The 18,414-nt window shown below is 38.9% G+C and overlaps 1 pseudogene; it reads left to right on the top strand.

Moving 5' to 3' along the window:
• Positions 1-854: 854 nt before the first annotated feature.
• Positions 855-12,637, top strand: LOC140331918 (NXPE family member 4-like; annotated as a pseudogene).
• Positions 12,638-18,414: the final 5,777 nt, after the last annotated feature.

Genomic DNA, 18,414 nt, shown 5'->3' with positions numbered 1-18,414 from the left:
TTCTGTTAGGCAAGAGTTAACCAGAGAGCAGGTGCGCGCTAATTAATTGCTATGATCTCACCATTGAGCTTAACAGATCCTCCTTAATCGTGCAGCTGAAATCTAATCGCCTTAATTGGCAGATTCGCGCGCCCAATTGCTTATTATTGTGAAGGCAGGAATCCGGCTGGCAGTGAGGCGAGTGTACGCGCGCACTCGAGTCCGGACCGCGGTAAACCGCGATCGATGGCCGCGCGTACTTTCGCGCTTCCAGCGAGCGCGGATTTTATTGATGAATCAGGGGCATTGTATTTACTTTTTTTAAAATGTTATGTGAATCCACGCTATGATAACAAAAAGGATCCTATATGTGTCAAAGTGAAGTATTGCTATAGGAGAATGTTAATTTTTATATTCTTTTTACCACAATATTCATCCGATTCTTTAATAAAATGATTAAAATATTAACAAAACCAAATCATTCTAATTCTAACACTTTTCAAATTTTAACTATTCTAGCGTTGACACATTTTCACCTTTATGAAGACAATTGGGCACGGCAGATTTTAATTCTGGACCTGAAAAGGAACATGAAGATATCCTGGAAAAGGCACACCTATCCATTCATCAGTGGCTCATATCAGTCCTGGAAAGAAGAGCGAACTGTTGCTCAAGAAATTGACCTGATTAGAGGTAATCAGCGCTCTGTGATTGCAATAAATATAGGGGTACATTTTAGAGCATACCCCATCTATCACTATATTAGACGACTCCTCAATATACGTCGTGCAATTGAACGCCTTTTTCTTAAAAGTCCACAAACCAAAGTTATTAAGACTGAGAACACAAGCTCAATGAAAGGACATTTTGAAACCATGAGTGCCTTGGTTCAGTATTCTGTAATGGAAAAAGTTTTTAGTAACTTCAGTGTTGGATTTGTCAATGGATGGGACATGACCAATGCCTATGACACAAATGACGTTCATCCTCCAGAAAATGTAATTCAGAATGAAGTTCAAATGTTGATGACCTACATTTGTTAGGTAACTATACAAAATACATTGCAGTTCACTGAAATACATGTTTACATTTTTTATTAACCTGTGATTTTCTGTGATTATCAATTATGTACATCAATAAATCCCTTTAGAATGAATTAAACATTTTGAAAAGTGTTTGGTGGGTGTGCTATTTTGTGCCCCACAAATTGTATTTTCTCTAGCAATACAGAACAAGAGTTCCCCAGAAAACACATATAGAAGTTCTGAAGGGAGAAGGATTAAGAGAAATTCAGTTCTGTGTTCAGCTATATATTTCAGAAAGTAGCTTCTTAAATACAGAGTGAATGCAGAGTTTCACTATACAGGGTTTCACTATATCTTAGTTTTTTGTGAATTTGTTATTCTGAAATGATATTTATTATAATAAAGAAAGTTGTTTAGTTTGGTAATTACCAGATGTTTACAAGCCATTTTAAAGCCCAGTTATGTGTTCGAGTGTTTTTTGGGGATATGGTGGCTGGTAGGCGGGGGCTGGTATAAGAGGGGCTGAAGGTCCAAGCTACCCTGGTCATGATCATATCATAAACCACAGCTTGTGTGTCCTCATTTCTTTAGTGTCATCTTCCAACAGAGAAATATCACAAGGGTATTTATTACACCAGCCCGCTCAGGCACAGTTTGGTGTGATAACAATTTTGTTACAGGTTTTTTTTTTGCCTATCTGCAGATTTTAGGGTGAAAATTAACTTTAGTTGACTCTTGTTGAATTTGCCATTTTTTAACCTATGTATAAAATGGTATTGGAATTGTTTTTACTATATGTTTTTTGCATGAATCAGGCCACATTTGGGTTGAATTTTTGCATGACTGATATAATTAAACCATTTATGTGACTAGTATTGTTTTCATGTTTGGTGTTGACACAGTTATAATTTAGGCTGAACATGCAGCTCAATAAATTAGAGTGTGAATGTCTTTCCTTACTGCCCTCCTTATATAGAGATGGTATAAAATAAGTATTCGCAGGGTTTGGCATTAGGTAGGTGTACAGTGCCTGAGTGCAGTGCTGTGCAGTGCTGTTAACATAAATGCGCATGCTAACAAACTGGATGAGAAATATACAGCTTTAGTTTGTCCTATTATAAGCACTAGGGGAAAGGAATGTAAAAGAATATAGCTCATGCCTGCTAATGTGATAAAAGTATGATAAACTGCTAGAGATCAAACATGGAGTTCTGTGGAGGCATTGACATTTTTGTAATGTTTGTTTAGATGGTGGTCATGATTTTTTTTTCTGTAAAAAGTAAAGTAGAACAGCTACAATTCTTTTGAAATATTTTATTAATCATTTTGTCCCATACTACTGCCCTACTTCTGTGAGCTTTGTAATTTGTTTCAGTTAAAGAGGGATGTTTGATGTATTCTGCTATAATTGTTTGTGAGCTTAATACACGCCCCTAGCAGGAAAACCTGACAAGTGAACTACTTCTCTATACTTGAATCTGAATATCACAGATATTGAATGCACTCTGTACAGAACACTGAACGCAGGAACATAGCAGGTTTTGTTTCCATATTTACTTTGTTGTGGTTATATGAAAATGTATGTATATACTTTTTAACAAGCAAATGTCTCTCTCTCCCCCTTTCTCTCCCTTTCTGTACCCTGTAGATATAATGCCAGTCGTAACGTATAAGAATCTTCTAATTGTGATTACAGTATTTTGTTTTCTATTAAGCCTGATTTACAATCAAAAACTAAAAAAGGTAATATAATATAAATAATATGTTTTTATTAGGTGAATATTACGTCAACCCATTATCTGTTGTACAATATATATTTTGTTCATGACTCAACCATACCTTCAGCCACCATTCCTAAAGGGGCCAGTACATCTTCTGTGTATTAGATATATTTGTTTATTTTAGACTTGTGGTTGTGCACATGGGTACTGAATGTGATAACAGGTAATATATTGTATGTATTACTGTAACTTATTTACTGGTGATTTGTGCGTAAAAAAACTGAAACACATAAACTACTAACGGGTAGACTGCAGGCTGGACTTTGTTGTTCCACCAGCTTCATTGGTCATGAATTGTTCCAGCAGTTTTCTCTATGAGTGCAGCAATAACTCACAAACTGGCTCTTCTGTAACTGTATCCTGGAACTAAAGTGTAGGAGTTTTTCAAATTTCTCAAACAAAAAAAAAGAGATGTTTGGAGTGCAAGATGCCCCTTAGCTACATAACACATGCCCTGTAAAACTTACTAATTTTCCTTCCTTTTAGATAACTCTACTGAACTCCAATCCATCCCTGCCGGTAGTTCTTCTCAATGCCCATAGTTATATAGTCTTTCCCATTTCCCTGAGGATAGCCCATCTTTGACAGTCCTAATATCTGAGCACCATTCTGAGATCCTGTCCTTTAACACCTATAAACAGGCTTCTTTTCCTTGGTGGATTTTACCTTTGCATTCAGGCAATTGCAGAATGGACAGGTGATGTACTTTCTGCAACAATAAATTACAATCATAAATGTACTGAGGACCCAGACAGGCTTAGTATTTTGGTTTTGCTATTTGAAAAATGTTATAATCCATTAATATTATTATAACTTCTTACATAAACAATTTTGCTATGATTTTGAAACTTGTAAATGTAGTATTAACTCAGTAATATATTTTATCATGTGATGCTATTTTGTTTCTTACAGTGTTTTACTATAGAGAGCCATACATAAGCATCCAACAAGACAGAAAAAGTATCAGAAATTCAGAAACGGAATAATGAAATATTCAATAACATAGATCAGATGATGCCTAAAGTGACTTTTGCCCATATTGACAATACAACAAGTGCTACAAAGAGCAAAATGTTCATAAAAAGCCCCAAAGAAAAGTATTGTGTTGGAGACCAATTAATAGTGCAAGTTGATGCATACGACTATTGTTGCACCTCAAGACTGTTTATGAATATGTAAATAGATATGTATATGGATTTAGAGGTAAATATATATATATATATATATATATATATATGTATATAGATGTATGCATAGATATGTGTGCGTCCTAATAGTTAGACTGTATCTAGGTAGCATGAAACAATACAGGAATACAGTACAGGAATGTTGTGATTAAAACCCCTAAACATAGATTCCAGCTGGAGATTCATATAACAAATTTAGTTGGGAGGTCCATCAAACTACATTAACCAATCCCAATCTAGTGGGGTGTGTGTCAACCGATGGTCATCGTACAGAACACACCCACTAACCAATCCAAGAGCCCCAAGGATACCTAATGGTAATTAGCTGTATAAAAATGGGAACTGAGAGATTTGAGCTCTCTTTTCTCTTGCTTGCTCTTTGTCTCCTGAGGGTCTCCCTAGGTAAGATCCTGTCCTCTTTGGAAGGAAGTAGGCTCCTGAGGTACCCATTAACCTCTTAGCAGGTAGCTAAAAGATATTCCTGATTGTATTCCCTTGGGTGTCTATAGTATTACTACATTACTTTGCTATTTTATAATTACTGTATTGTGTACTAAGGAGTAGATTATTACAGGAGTTACTACTAATAACTTTATGTCCATGTGATATATATGTAACATTGATTGAAGTTCCTATGTGTAGATATCTGACAATATTGCTGTGTACTTTGTTTTACCTTGTTTTCTTAATTAAACAGTTTGAGTGACTAGCTATTATTTGTGCATGAACCTTCTTTAATTGAATATCTATATGCATTGATAGGGGATATAATTTCCATATTTATGCATATAAATATTCCTAAAATAACACTATTTAGGCAAAAAAAAAATTTTTGGAGGAGACTATCTGAGAGCAAGGATTTCCAATCCTGATATACAAGCAGGATCTTCTGGACGGGTTGAAGATTTTAAGAATGGGACATACCATGTTCATTTCACCTTATTTTGGGAAGGTAGAGTAGTGGTAACTGTGTTTCTCATGCACCCTAGTGAAGCTGTCTCAGCTTTATGGAAGTCACGAAATAGCTGGTATGGTAATGTTGGCTACTTGTGTAAATTCACTAGTCCCGGCAAACAAGTAGAAACTAAGTGTGGCTTTAACCTCAGTAAAGAAGATGACCTGTGTGAGTATATAGATGAGAGAGATGAAGAATACTTCTACTCTGTCAGACCCCGGAATTTCAGCTGTGATTCACTTACAGAATTTAAAAACTGGAAGACAATGGCTTCCCAACTGTCTCCCCTGGAAAACAGTCTTCCTGCCAGGTACTACAATTAGTTTTGTTTTCAGTAGCTAATAGGCATTATTAGCAAGATTTTTTGATATGCAGCAACTATAGGCATAATTTGTAAACAGTGTGAACAATTAAGTATTTACATATTCAAAACAAACGTCATTAGCACTAAAAAACAGGCCCATATTAACTTCTAAAGCTATGGGTGATGTAGAGACACTAATCCTCAAAAATCACAATGGAGAAGTATTCATTTTTATTTTTAGTTATAAATATGACCTCTATTACACAGGTTCTTGTTACCAAGATAGTCATCAAATATAACACACACAGCCCTTTTTGCCAAGCTGTTGTAAACCAACTGAAACTGATTAGGTGAAAGAGCCTTCATTGTTAACAATACTCACCCATCCCTTTTCTATCATCGGGTGCTACCATGATCCTTTTTCTTTTTCTCCTGTAGACAATCTTATGCCAACTTGATTGGCTGTGGTGGAATAACGCAACTCCCCCGCAGGCAACCAACATGTGCAGCTCAGCAAAATTTGACAGCTGGTTGGTGATCAGGCAGGTAAGGTAATGTTTCTGCAATACGCACTCGCCTGAAACACTTTAAGGACCTAAAATCTAGTAATAATATAGGACAGGGATAGCATTTTTTAAAACTGTTCTATTGCTGTTAAAAATAAATAATTCATTGCCCATTTTCCAACACTAACAAAGTCTGCTGTGTTGTAAGTGATATGGAAGGAAGAGTGTGGGTATCACATTTTATGATCCAGATTATTGAAGATCTGTTTTTATTATGAGATGAGTGAGATGAAAGAATTAGTACAAGGAGTCAATCAGTTTAAATGCTGTCTGATACAATGATCGAAGTGACCCCCTCATCAGCCTGTTGGTTCATCATTACACCTTTAGGATAAGATATGCACATGCACCAAGATATGCAAAGGCACCTCAAAACCACATTTACCAACTACTAACCAATCCACATCCTAAATTTGATCAGATACACCAAGCTTTTACGGGAGAAAGAAAATGACACCACAAGAAACATTATAGTAAAGTTACATTTCTTTGGTACCAAGGAGCAACTCCTTTAGGCAGAAAAAAAAAACCCATCTCTCTTGCGCAAAGCTCAATATGTCTATTCTCAGGGATGCTGGGGAAAGAGCTTTGCCCTACACTGCATGGCACATGTGCAGTTTGGTGCAAAAGAAAAGGTCTTTTGACAAAATAGACATTGAATGTTCCTTTTGCCAAAAAAACTCTCCCTCTCGGAAATGTTTTTTTGGGGATTAGTTCCACTTTCAGTATTTGAAATGTGCATGGGTAGCAGTTTGACGAATCTTCAGTGTGTTTGCTGTGGTACAGTTTACATGTATTGTACCTTGTCTGTCGAATACCCCAAACCAGTGTTTATTACAATTAGAGATGAGCCAATCGAAGCTGACGAAGTGGAATTTGATCCGATCTTCAGAAAAAGTTCGATTAGCAACGAATCCAAATTTCCTTGAGATTTATTGAAACGAAACACAATTTTTTCTAAAATGGCAGCTACACATGTGAAGACATGGGGCAAGGAACTCTGGGAAGGCGGGATGATCCATAATGCCATGCATGCAGCCAATCAGCAGCCAACCAGCCCTGTGATGTCACACCCCTTTAAATAGCCTCAGCCATCTTGGATTAAGACATTTTACAGGGTTCTGAGTGCAGGGAGAGACATGTGCAGGCTCTAGGGAGAGTGTTAGGAGAAACCTGATTGTGTTAAAAAAACTGAAAAATCGATTTATAAGCGTAGGGAAAAGATAGGGAGGAATCATTTCACAGCATCTTAGTGCAGGGTGAGACGTCAGAAGGCTCTAGGGACAGTGCTAGAAAAGTGATTTACAAAAGCAGGGAAAGATTATTTGGGGATCCAAATAGCCATTATACAGCAATGTCATTCCATCAATTTATATATCCAGAAAAATATACACGCACTTCACTGTTATTTGTGGTCAAAGCGTTTAGTGGCCTATTTCTGTTCTGCACCTGGTTTTCCTGGGGGAACGAAGACACACAGGGGAGGAACTGCTCCATGTGATTCATCAAGAGATCAAATCATGGCTTTCTCTGCGACAACTCAAAATTAGAACCATGGTGACCGACAACGGGAAGAACATTGTGTCTGCGCTGTGTCAAGGAAGGCTGAGCCATGCACCCTGCATGGCACACGTGTTCAATCTGGTTGTAAAGCGGTTCCTGAAGTCTTCCACCCATCTGCAAGACATCATAAAAATGGCCAGGAAACTTTGCATGCACTTCAGCCACTCGCTCTGTGGCCTCCTGATGCTGCCGCCACCTCCACACTATGTCCTTGTGCCACTCTGAGGCCTCCTGATGCTGCCGCCACCTGCAGACTCTGTCATTGTGCCACTCTGTGGCCTCCTGATGCTGCCGCCACCTCCAAACTATGTGCTTGTGACACTTTGTGGCCTCCTGATGCTGCCGCCACCTCCACACTCTGTCATTGTGCCACTCTGTGGTCTCCGCCCTGATGCTGCTGCCGCCACCTCCACACTCTGTCATTGTGCCACTCTGTGGTCTCCTGATGCTATCACTACCTCCAGAGTCTGTCATTGTGCCACTCTGTGGTCTCCTGATGCTGTCGCCACCTCCAGACTCTGTCAAAGTGCCACTCTGTGGTCTCCTGATGCTGTCGCCACCTCCACACTATGTCCTTGTCCCACTCTGTGGCCTCCTTATGCTGCTTCCACCTCCACAATATGTCCTTGTGCCACTCTGTGGCCTCCTGGTGCTGCCACCACCTCCACACTATGTCCTTGTGCCACTCTGTGGCCTCCTGATGCTGCTGCCACCTCCACACTATGAACTTGTGCCACTCTGTGGCCCCCTGATGCTGCTGCCACCTCCACACTATGTCCTTGTGCCACTCTGTGGTATCCTGATGCTGCCGCCACCTCCAGACTCTGTCATTCTGCCACTCTGTGGCCTCCTGATGCTGCAACCACCTCCAGACTCTGTCATTGTGCCACTCTGTGGCCTCCTGATGCTGCCACCACCTCCACACTATATCCTTGTGACACTCTGTGGCCTCCTGATGCTGCCGCCACCTCCACACTCTGTCACTGTGCCACTCTGTGGTCGCCTGATCCTGTCACTACCTCCAGACTCTGTCATTGTGCCACTCTGTGGTCTCCTGATGCTGTTGCCACCTCCAGACTCTGTCATTGTGCCACTCTGTAGCCTCCTGATGCTGCCCCCACATCCAGACTCTGTCATTGGGCCACTTTGTGGTTTCCTCATGCTGCTTCCACCTCACCACTATGTCATTGTGCCACTCTGAGGACTTCTCAAGCTGTTTTCTCACCCTCCCCACTCCATGACTGGGCCACTATTTTGCCTTTTTGGCTTGGATGACATCACTATTTATTTCATCCTTCTTCTGATCTGTCAGAAGGAAGGAAAAAAGAAACGCACAACGGATCCTCTCTGTGTAGCAGCTGTAAGGCCTGTATGGTCCCATCAGAATTGGCTTATGATTTGGTAGCCAAAAGCAGGCGTGGGTACAAAACACAGAAGACATGCAAATATTCCATTTAGGTGTCATCTATGTTTTGGATACACTCCTGTTTTTTTTGGCATTAGCAATACTGATGGATTATTGAGCAAATGCTGACCGAGTGAAGGCAGATGCTCCACAGACAGGATCCGTTTTTTGAGGAAGGGCAAAATAATCAGTGACGTCAACACAAACTTAGTGCTGACACCCTCTCCACTCTGTCGGGGGGCTCTACTTGTATAAGCGGTTAGTAGAACAGGTTCTGTAGACACCTTTGTGGAATCAGCTGACAAGGGTGTAAAAGCAGTGTGCTTCTTCTTGACGCTAACATGGACCTGTAAGGCTGAGTTCATACTTGAGTCAGTTTGGCCCTGTGACTGCCCAAATAAGTGAAGTGTGCAGTGATTCTGATAGCGACGCCTGTCATCTACATGTTATACTGACTCACAGTATTATTTCACTACCACAGCAGACTCCCTATGCCTGTTACTGCAAGGCACAGTGTTCTACACCACTATCAAGGCTCTCTGCAGGCCAGAAATAGATGTTTTTTAACGCGATTCGCTGCGAATAAATTCGTATCGAAGCAAATCTTTTCAGAAAATTCGGCGAACCGGCCAAATCAAATTTTTGAGAAATTCGCTCTTCTCTAATTACAATCAAACCAGCATTGTCCTTTAGCATGACCGGATGGCCTTATTTTACTCCCATAAGGGAAGAGGTTCAATCATGGGTTTGACCTACAAGTTTTCAGGTTTGTTACTAGAAATAGAGAACAATTTATAATCAACGCACAGCATTTTTACCAGGTCAGCAATCACAAGGACCAATCATTTTAAAGAATAGCTAACCCTGTCCCCCATCTTAAAAAGTGTGTGCTCACAGCAGTCATATTGTTAGTGTGTGTTGAAGCTGTTGGGGAAAAATGACAATTCTGTGTCGAAAGCACAGAATATAACTGGGTAGTAAGGCTTTAAAGTAAAAATAACAGTGACCGCTAATCCAGGGAACATCCGATTGCCTCATGGATGCAGGAAGGAATTTTTCCCCTTGTTGGAGTAAATTGTACCAGGGTTTTTGTTATGCCTTTCTCTGGACCAACTATGTCTTACAGGGTTTTATATCGGGGATATGTTTATTTCCCTAGTGGTTGAACTTGATAGACTTATGTAAATTTAAAACCTGACTTACTATGTAACTATGTAACTATATGAAAGGGATATTTAGTTATTTTAGTTGGACAGTGATGCATGATCCTCACTGTAGTGCCTGGCTTTCCATCTATGTTGTTTGACAAACACTTGCTTAATAGCACTACATTTATTACATACATTTAGTTATATTTGAATAAAACGGATTCACTACCCCACTCACATACACTTCTATGCAAACATCAAAGTTTAGGTAAGGTTCCCAAAACCCATGCAGACTTACTCATCATTAAACCTAATGGATGCACTTTATTTTCCTTTTCATATCTGTGACAATTTTAAGAAAGCTAGCACAATATATGATAATTTTTAATATATTTTTACAATAAAATACTACTTTATATCTTCTTCAAGGTCAAATGTCAGAGTGGAAATTCCACAGCAAATTCCTGAGTTCAAAGTATCTCGGTGTCATGATAAGTTTCCTGGCGTAATCAAACCAGTATTCAGTCTTTCATATGTGCATAAATTGTGTTTTGTTAGTATAATATGTTTACTCACTCAAAGATTTCCATTCTACAGAAATTGGGAGTGCAATCATCAAAATAAAAAGATTTTTTCATCATGTTGCAAAAAAAAGATATATTCTGTGGCTATCTTGCTGTGCTTATGTGTTTACTTGCTTATCTAAAAAAAATCCTAAATATGAATTTCAAAAAGAAAGACTGCTGCGTGGTAAAGTGTCTGGTGAACTTCACCAGTAACAAATAGTTACTATGCTTTCAAAGCTGCCCTTTAGCAAAATCAGTAACTTTCCAATGTTTCTCTGTGTGCAGAGCATGTCAGGATCCTAATAAGATATTTGTGTAACCTGATTACTGTTTAGCATATTGGTGAACCAGCTTTCATAGACTCTTTTCAAACTAGCCTTACACTTTAATAATAAAGTAAATATTATGTAATAAAATATAAGATTCCATTTTTGTAACTTTTATACAATAATATAATCAGACTACTATCATTTCAAATTAAAATTAGCATAGAATAAATGACATGAAAAACACAAATGAAAAAAGACAATTACCTCTGTATAGTTGCCTATAAAGAATTTTGTAATTACAAGACATTTGTAAAATTACAAATATCTGTGCACATTCTAAACCTGTCAGGATCACACAGTTACTCTGCATTTAATTATTTGTTATTCTTGGTGACTATTACTGACTAAATTAGACTCACAGGAGTTATAAATGGATTATAAATGGATGATCTGGATTCTCCTCTGTAGAATTTTATTGCAATAAAAAGGAACCTCAATAATTAAAGTTAACGAATAAAGTCTGATAAAGGTTTGCAAAAATGGAGATTATGGAATATGAATTAGAATAAGGGGTATGCCTTTAATATGCAGATGTAAAAGTTTAACATTATAGTTTTCCTGTTGATCAGCTGACAATTATTGGTAATCCATACCATCTGCTTTTTATGGGTGACTGCTTTCAATGAGTGCCTGACATATCTGCGATTTGTTCTCGTCATTTTTCCAATAATTTATAAAATGAGCACAAGTTCTAATGTTCTCTATAACCGTTTGGATGATAACAGAACACATTTTATTAACTATCAACATTATGATGACACCACTAATGGAAATATTTCTTTTTCGAAGGATGCAACTTTAGAGCTAAAAAAAAAATGCCAAACAGGAGGGAAATTAGAATACCCCAGTGGATATTAAGAAGGACATCTGGTACCCAAAAACTTGCAGCATGCAGACCTACCACAAAGTAGAAGAACTAAATGATTGCATGAAAGGAAAATTCTTCTACACATTCAGGGATTCAACTGTTCATCAGTGGAATACAATATTTTTAAATCAATTTAAAAAGTAAGTACTGGAGTCAAACTCTAGGTATTCTAATCTATTATGCAAAGAATAAATCTAGATTGTATATCTAACCATGAAAATGCTGAATTTAGTTTATAATGGTCAGGAAAGATTGTCTATATATATAAATGGAGTTTGCAGGTTCTCCCGGTGTTTGCGCAGGTTTCCCCTAGGTACACCGGTTTCCTCCCACGTTCCCAAAAACATTCAGTTAGGTTAATTGACTTCTCCCCAAAATTGACCTTAGGCTGTGTTAATGACATGACTATAGTAGGGACATTAGAATGTGAGCCTGTTTGAGGGTCAGTAGTGCTATGACTATGGACTTTGTAAAGAGCTGCGTAATATGTCAGCTCTATATAAATAAAATTATTAATACTAGTAATTATATATATATATATATATATATATATATATATATATATAAATATATATATACAAGCACTGGGACCAGGGCCTTTCAGTTTATGTTTTTAATATATATATATATATATATATATATAAATATATATATAAAAAACTTAAACTGTATACCTCGTCAGACACCAGTCCTCCAGTCTACTGCCACACTCTTATAGCCTTATAGCCTATAGCAAGCCTCTGCTCCGCTTCGGGAGTCTAGACGCATCATTGCAGCATACGCTAGCCCCCAGTTCTCCTGTGCACAAGGGCTGGTGTCTGAAGAAGCACTAACAGAGGACCAGGAGCCCACAGATAAAGCAATACACAGTATTCCAGCACAGGCAAATAAGGAATACAGAGCAAAAGGTCTTCCACAGGTAATCCGTCCACCAGATGAGGTATCCAAGGGAAAAGACTAAGCATAGTCTCGGTCACAGGCATGGGATTGGTCCAGGCAGCATACTACCAAGGGGTAAGAAACAGGCAGGATCAGCAATAGTAAATCTAAGAAATAGCACACCAGCAGGGAATCATGCCAGCTTAACGGTACCACAGGTACTGGTGACTGGGAGCAGAGAGGCTATAAAGTCCATGCAGCCAATGGCAGTGCAGGATAGATATCAGGAACCATTCTGCTTATTTGCTGCAATATAACTCCAAACCCCCATCAGCTGAACAGTCTCAGAACAGAGGATGCAGAGAAACCATTCACAGCTAAAGGGAAATGGCAGAAGAAATGAAGTCTTTGGCCCTGATTTATCAATGAAATAAACCATACGCACGCGCCGGTCAGCAAGCTCTATTACCGCGAGTCGGGCCCGAGTTCTAGTAAACTCGCCTGCCGGTTTCCTGCAAAGATCTCAAATACGCCAATTAAGGCGATTGATTTTCAGCTGCGCAATTCAGAAGATGATGTTAAACTCAATCGTGAGGTGATAGCAATTGATTAGCGCACACCTGCACACCTGCGCCCTGTTCTGGGCTCATTTCCAGTCCATTTTACAGGTCAGTTTGAATCTTTATGCTTGATGTTTTTTGGTGTAAGTGCTACTTTTTTATGTTACATTCTACTCAATCACAAACTTGCTTCATTTATAGTTACATTTTTTGCACTTGTTTTGATACTTTTTCTTTCGGTTGCAACACAGCAAACTAATTTCTGTCAAGCTGGATATATACTAAGTGGCACGTTCTAATATGTCATCACACAATAGTATGAGTGTAAAAAAATATGTGAACAAACATTTGTGATCTGATTAAAATTTCATTCTAGTTTGACTTTAGAGAAATCAAATATTTTAGTAAAGGATTATAGGCAAACATGTTATAATACATGTATTAACCACCTGGCCGTTTCACTGATGTCTAGATATCTGTACCAAAAGCGGTACACTGTTTTTCATGAAATTTTTTTTTTAAATTGTAGACCTGTAACTTACATAAATATGTCCGAACAAGGGTCTAGTGGATATCATGAATATACAGGATACAGGATACAGGACTTTGTATTGAATCCAAAACAAAATATTTGAATTTCCCGCTACGACCCCCATCGACGGGCGCATGCACTGACATCATCAGGAATCGCCGAGGGACGCGAACGCCAGGTGTTCTAATTCTTTCCGAACTTCCGTACTTCCATGCAAAAAGTGTTAAATGTTTTGCATGGAAATTTATTTTAGATTGTGGGCTATAATTCACCAAATTACTCAATAATTACTTATAATTCACCGAATTACCGCATAACTCACCGAAATATGTGCAAAGTTTTAAAAATCTAATAACATTTTTTTTATAAAACATAAAAAAAAAATCTTTAAAAAAAAATCTTTAAAAAAAAAAAATAGTGTATAATGCAATGTAATTGTACAGTAGCTTATAATACAATTATATAAATATTATATAAAGATTTCTTTGTATTGGACTCAATACAGCTTTTTTGTATTGAGTTCAATACAAAGTTATTTGAATTTCCCACCCCGCCTCCCGCACCTAAGCATGCAGCGATGTCACCGGGGAAACCCCGGAGATCGTCACTGCACTCGCCGGGAGAAGAATGAAGAGGACAGACTTGTCTGGAGGAGCTGCGGGGATCGGGCAAGCATTTTCTTTGAGTTGTAATCCAATTGTCATACAATGTATGACAATCAGATTGCAATAAAACGTTTGTTTATATTTTTAACCACCTGAGAAAAGTTCGGGTTTAACACTTTTTGCAAGTGTTTTTACCCCGAACCAAGGTCGGGTTTAACGGCCAGGTGGTTAAGGAACATGATTTCACTTGTGTGTGTGTATGTCAAAATACACACAAACAAACACACTTCCACTTGCTGTCCAAACTGGTTGTCAATTAGTTGTCCAGCTGAGTTGCATACTCATTCTAACACACCTGATGGTGATGGAAGGAGGTCCAGGTTCCAAGCACAACATGAAAGCTCATTGATTGCCAAGCTCACAAGCAGGGTCAGGCACTCTTAGAAATGAGCAGATGTGTTGTTGTTCCTTAACTTAATGCTGATAAATACTGGATTGTATGCAATATTTAGGTGTTTACACCAAACAAATAGTACTAGTATATTAAACTTCCAGGGCCAAATCCACTTTGTGCCAAACATTTTCTTGCTTTTCCATCCCTTCAGGATGTTTCAGCAAGTTTGAATGGAATTTTAGATCCTGGCCCACTATATATAATTGACTTACATACCTCAGCTTGGTAGTGGAAGCACATAAAGGTGGAATCCTTCTTTTAACCAGAAGCAATATCCTCCATGAATGTTGCTTGTAACCAAGCCCATGATATCAGAAATTATAGGAACAAATAGGCAATCTTTTCAATGTGAAGCAATATGCCCAAAAAAGCCCTCTTTGCCTATTTCTTCCTATAATTTCTCTTTTCTATGTATATGTACACACACCTAAATGCATACATACATGTTTTGCTTCAATGTGCACTCATGTTCATACATACATGAGTGCATATGAAGCAAAACCAGCAATAAACACAAAGAAATAAAAACTTACCTGAATGAGGACTGTGCAAAAGTGCGGTGCATTTTTCAACTGATAAAACACAGTTCAGGCGCACATAGCAGGTCCGCCTTGGCGCACAACTATGAGCTACACACTCCTGAAGTTTGGCACACAACTATGCATATCAAACAACTGAGTTTTAATAAGACAATTGTGCTGTAATTTGCCTTTCAAATAATTCAGAGAAAGGAACACCCTAAAAACATTTTCAATTGATTTTTTAAACTGTGTGTCTGGGGAGACTGGAAAGGAAATCACATAACAACAAACCCCCAAAAAAACAAGCAAAAACATTTTACAAACAACTTTAGAAACATTTGCTAAAAGGTCACATTAAAATATAAAAAAAAACATAAAAACAAAAAAATACACATCACATCACTAAATGTACACTAAATGACAAAAAAATTAAAAAGAACAAACAAAACACACGTAAACCCACACTTCCATGTAAACCCAAAATAGTTCAAAAATGGCCCAACAAATATTGCATTCAAAAAATACTTACCAAACCAATATGCAATTTTGGCCTATCAAGGGTGGAAAACTGGATTAGAAAATATTTATGCAGAGCAAACTTTGAAAAGTGGTAATAAAGGCAGAATTTTTCAATCAAACAATAAAGCCACAAACACAATACCATAGCATTAACATTGACTTCAAAATTGCAAATTGGACATTAAAACATTCAAAGTTAAAAAAAGAAGCTTTTGTGCTAAAGGGTAAGCAAAGTATCAAATGCAGCAACAAAGATTAATTAGGATAACACACAAAACAACAGCCCCTCCAAGTAAAAAAAAAAAAGACAAAAGGAAAATGCTCATATTTAAACGCACAGGTGATAGAAATTCACTTGCAATTAGCACTTGCACAGTCTGTCAAAATTGGCTGTATATTGGCTTTATATATATGTATATTTAGATACATATGTAATTATATACTACAATAATTTCAAATATATTGTCACGGTCCCTTCCGTGACTGAGGTTAGAAGATCTGTGAGACAAGCTGCATGTGAGGTTATCTGACAGTCTCTTTGTATTTACTTGTTTCTGTGTTGTTGTTGGTAATTACCACTCCCCTTGTATAAGCTGCAGCTGGTGGTCATTACTGCTCCTCTATTTAGTCTGGCCTCACACTTCATGCTATGCGGTTGATTTTCACTTCTGGGATGTGAAGAGCTGGTGCGTTGTCCTCTTCAGGGTTCCTGCTCCTCCATTTGCTAAATAAGATAAGTTGAACTACTTTTGGTGTTTTGTTGTTCTTTTGTTGTTACTAGGCCTCAGGGAGACACTGGTTCTTTCATCAGGGAGGGAACCAGTCTCAAGCCCAGTCACTACTCCTAGGGCTATTCAGGGTTACTAGGGCCTATGTTCCGCTGTATGAATATTCCCACCTTCAGGGGACATTTATACTGTCAGGAGTCAGGGCTAGGTTAGGGTGTCCATCGGGGCTCACTGTTTCCTTTTCCCTAGCCATTGAAGGCCTAGTCCCTTGTATTTATCTTTCTGTTTTCCTCCCCTTTATCAGTGACATTATCAACCGCCAACAACCACTATTTTTTGTTTGTGTCAGTGCAGCTATGGATATCTCTGAACTGGTTGCACAACTGCAGGGGCTGTCTTTGGAGGTAGCTGACCTCCGCACGACCCTCTCACACATACAGAGACTACAGGCAGCTGGTTGTGACAGAAGGAATCAGGCTGCCCTGAACCCAAGGTGGCGCTCCCAGACAGATTTTCCGGGGGAAGCAACAATTTTATTCAGTTCAGGGAGTCGTGCAAACTATATTTTAAACTACGTCCACACTCTTCTGGGGACAAGAGTCAAAGAGTGGGTAGAATCATCTCATTGCTTAAAGGCGACGCTCAGTCTTGGGCTTTTTCGTTGCCGACCGAATCTCAGTCCTTCCGGTCGGTAGATTAATTTTTCAGAGCGCTAGGTCTTATCTATGATGACCCAGATTGAATCTCCTTGGCCGAGACCAAGTTGCGTGGCTTGCAGCAGGGAAAGCGTTCTGCGGAGACCTATTGCTCTAATTTAGGAGGTGGGCTACCAATACTGAGTGGAATGATCCAATGATCCTGCTCTCCGTAGTCAATTCTGTCAAGGGCTGTCTGAGAGCCTGAAGGACGCATTGTCATTTCACGAATATCCTGGGTCATTGGAAGCGGGTATGTCCCTTGCTGTACATATGGATAGACGCCTGAGGGGGAGATCTAAGGTTCCTCATTCCCAGGACGTACAATCATATAGGATGGCGGCCTCCTCTGACACTTTGGGTGGAGAGACGCTGGAAGTCATGTCTAGTGACGAACCTATGCAGTTGGGGGGAGCTACCTCTGGACCTGAGAAAACAAACTTTGGGCATTAGAAGGGACTGTTTTTTTCTGTGGAAAACGGGGAGATTTTGCCAACATCTGTCCTTATGTTCAGCGCCAAGGTGAAAACAAAAAAAGTGCGTTTAAACCTCATCTCTCTGGTCTGTGTGGGGAATCAGAGAACTTACTTTTGTCATTCACCGGTAGTACTCGATTTCTCCTGTCTGCTGAGGTGGCGCTAGACTCCAAAACTGTGGGAATTGAAGTGTTTATTGACAGTGGGGCAGGGGTTAACTTAATTGATGGTCAGTTCGTCCGTATGCATGGGTTAACAACTAGTGCATTAGACAAAAATATCTCTGTGTTTGCAATTGATTTCGCTCTACTCACGTAGAAATGTTTGTCACAAATGGTGCAGGACATCTGTTTAAAGGTGGGTAATTTTCATCAAGAATACATCATGTGCTTTGTGCTGGAGGGTCTGCCTGATCCGTTGGTACTAGGTTTACCATGTTTAAGCAAACATAATCCTACCATCGATTGGCAAGCAAGACAGATTCTTGATTGGAGTGATTATAGCATAGACAACTGTCTTAACACATCACTTTCTGTTGTAACCACTAAGGTTGTACCTTCGTTTATTTCTGAGTTTTCTGATGTATTCTCTGAAAGTGGAGACCAGGAGTTACCTCCACATCAGGAGTATGATTGCCCCATCAACCATATTCCCGGAGCTAAGCTGCCCAAGTCTCCGTTGTATAATTTTTCCAAACCCAAAAGAGCGGCCATGCGAGAATATATCACCGAGAGTTTGGTTAAAGGTCATATTAGACCATCCAAATCTC

The sequence above is a fragment of the Pyxicephalus adspersus genome, chromosome 5 (genome assembly GCF_032062135.1).
Source record: "Pyxicephalus adspersus chromosome 5, UCB_Pads_2.0, whole genome shotgun sequence".
Lineage (NCBI taxonomy): Eukaryota > Metazoa > Chordata > Amphibia > Anura > Pyxicephalidae > Pyxicephalus > Pyxicephalus adspersus.
The sequence above is the reverse complement of the archived record's forward strand: the minus strand, read 5'-3'. Positions and strand labels throughout refer to the sequence as shown.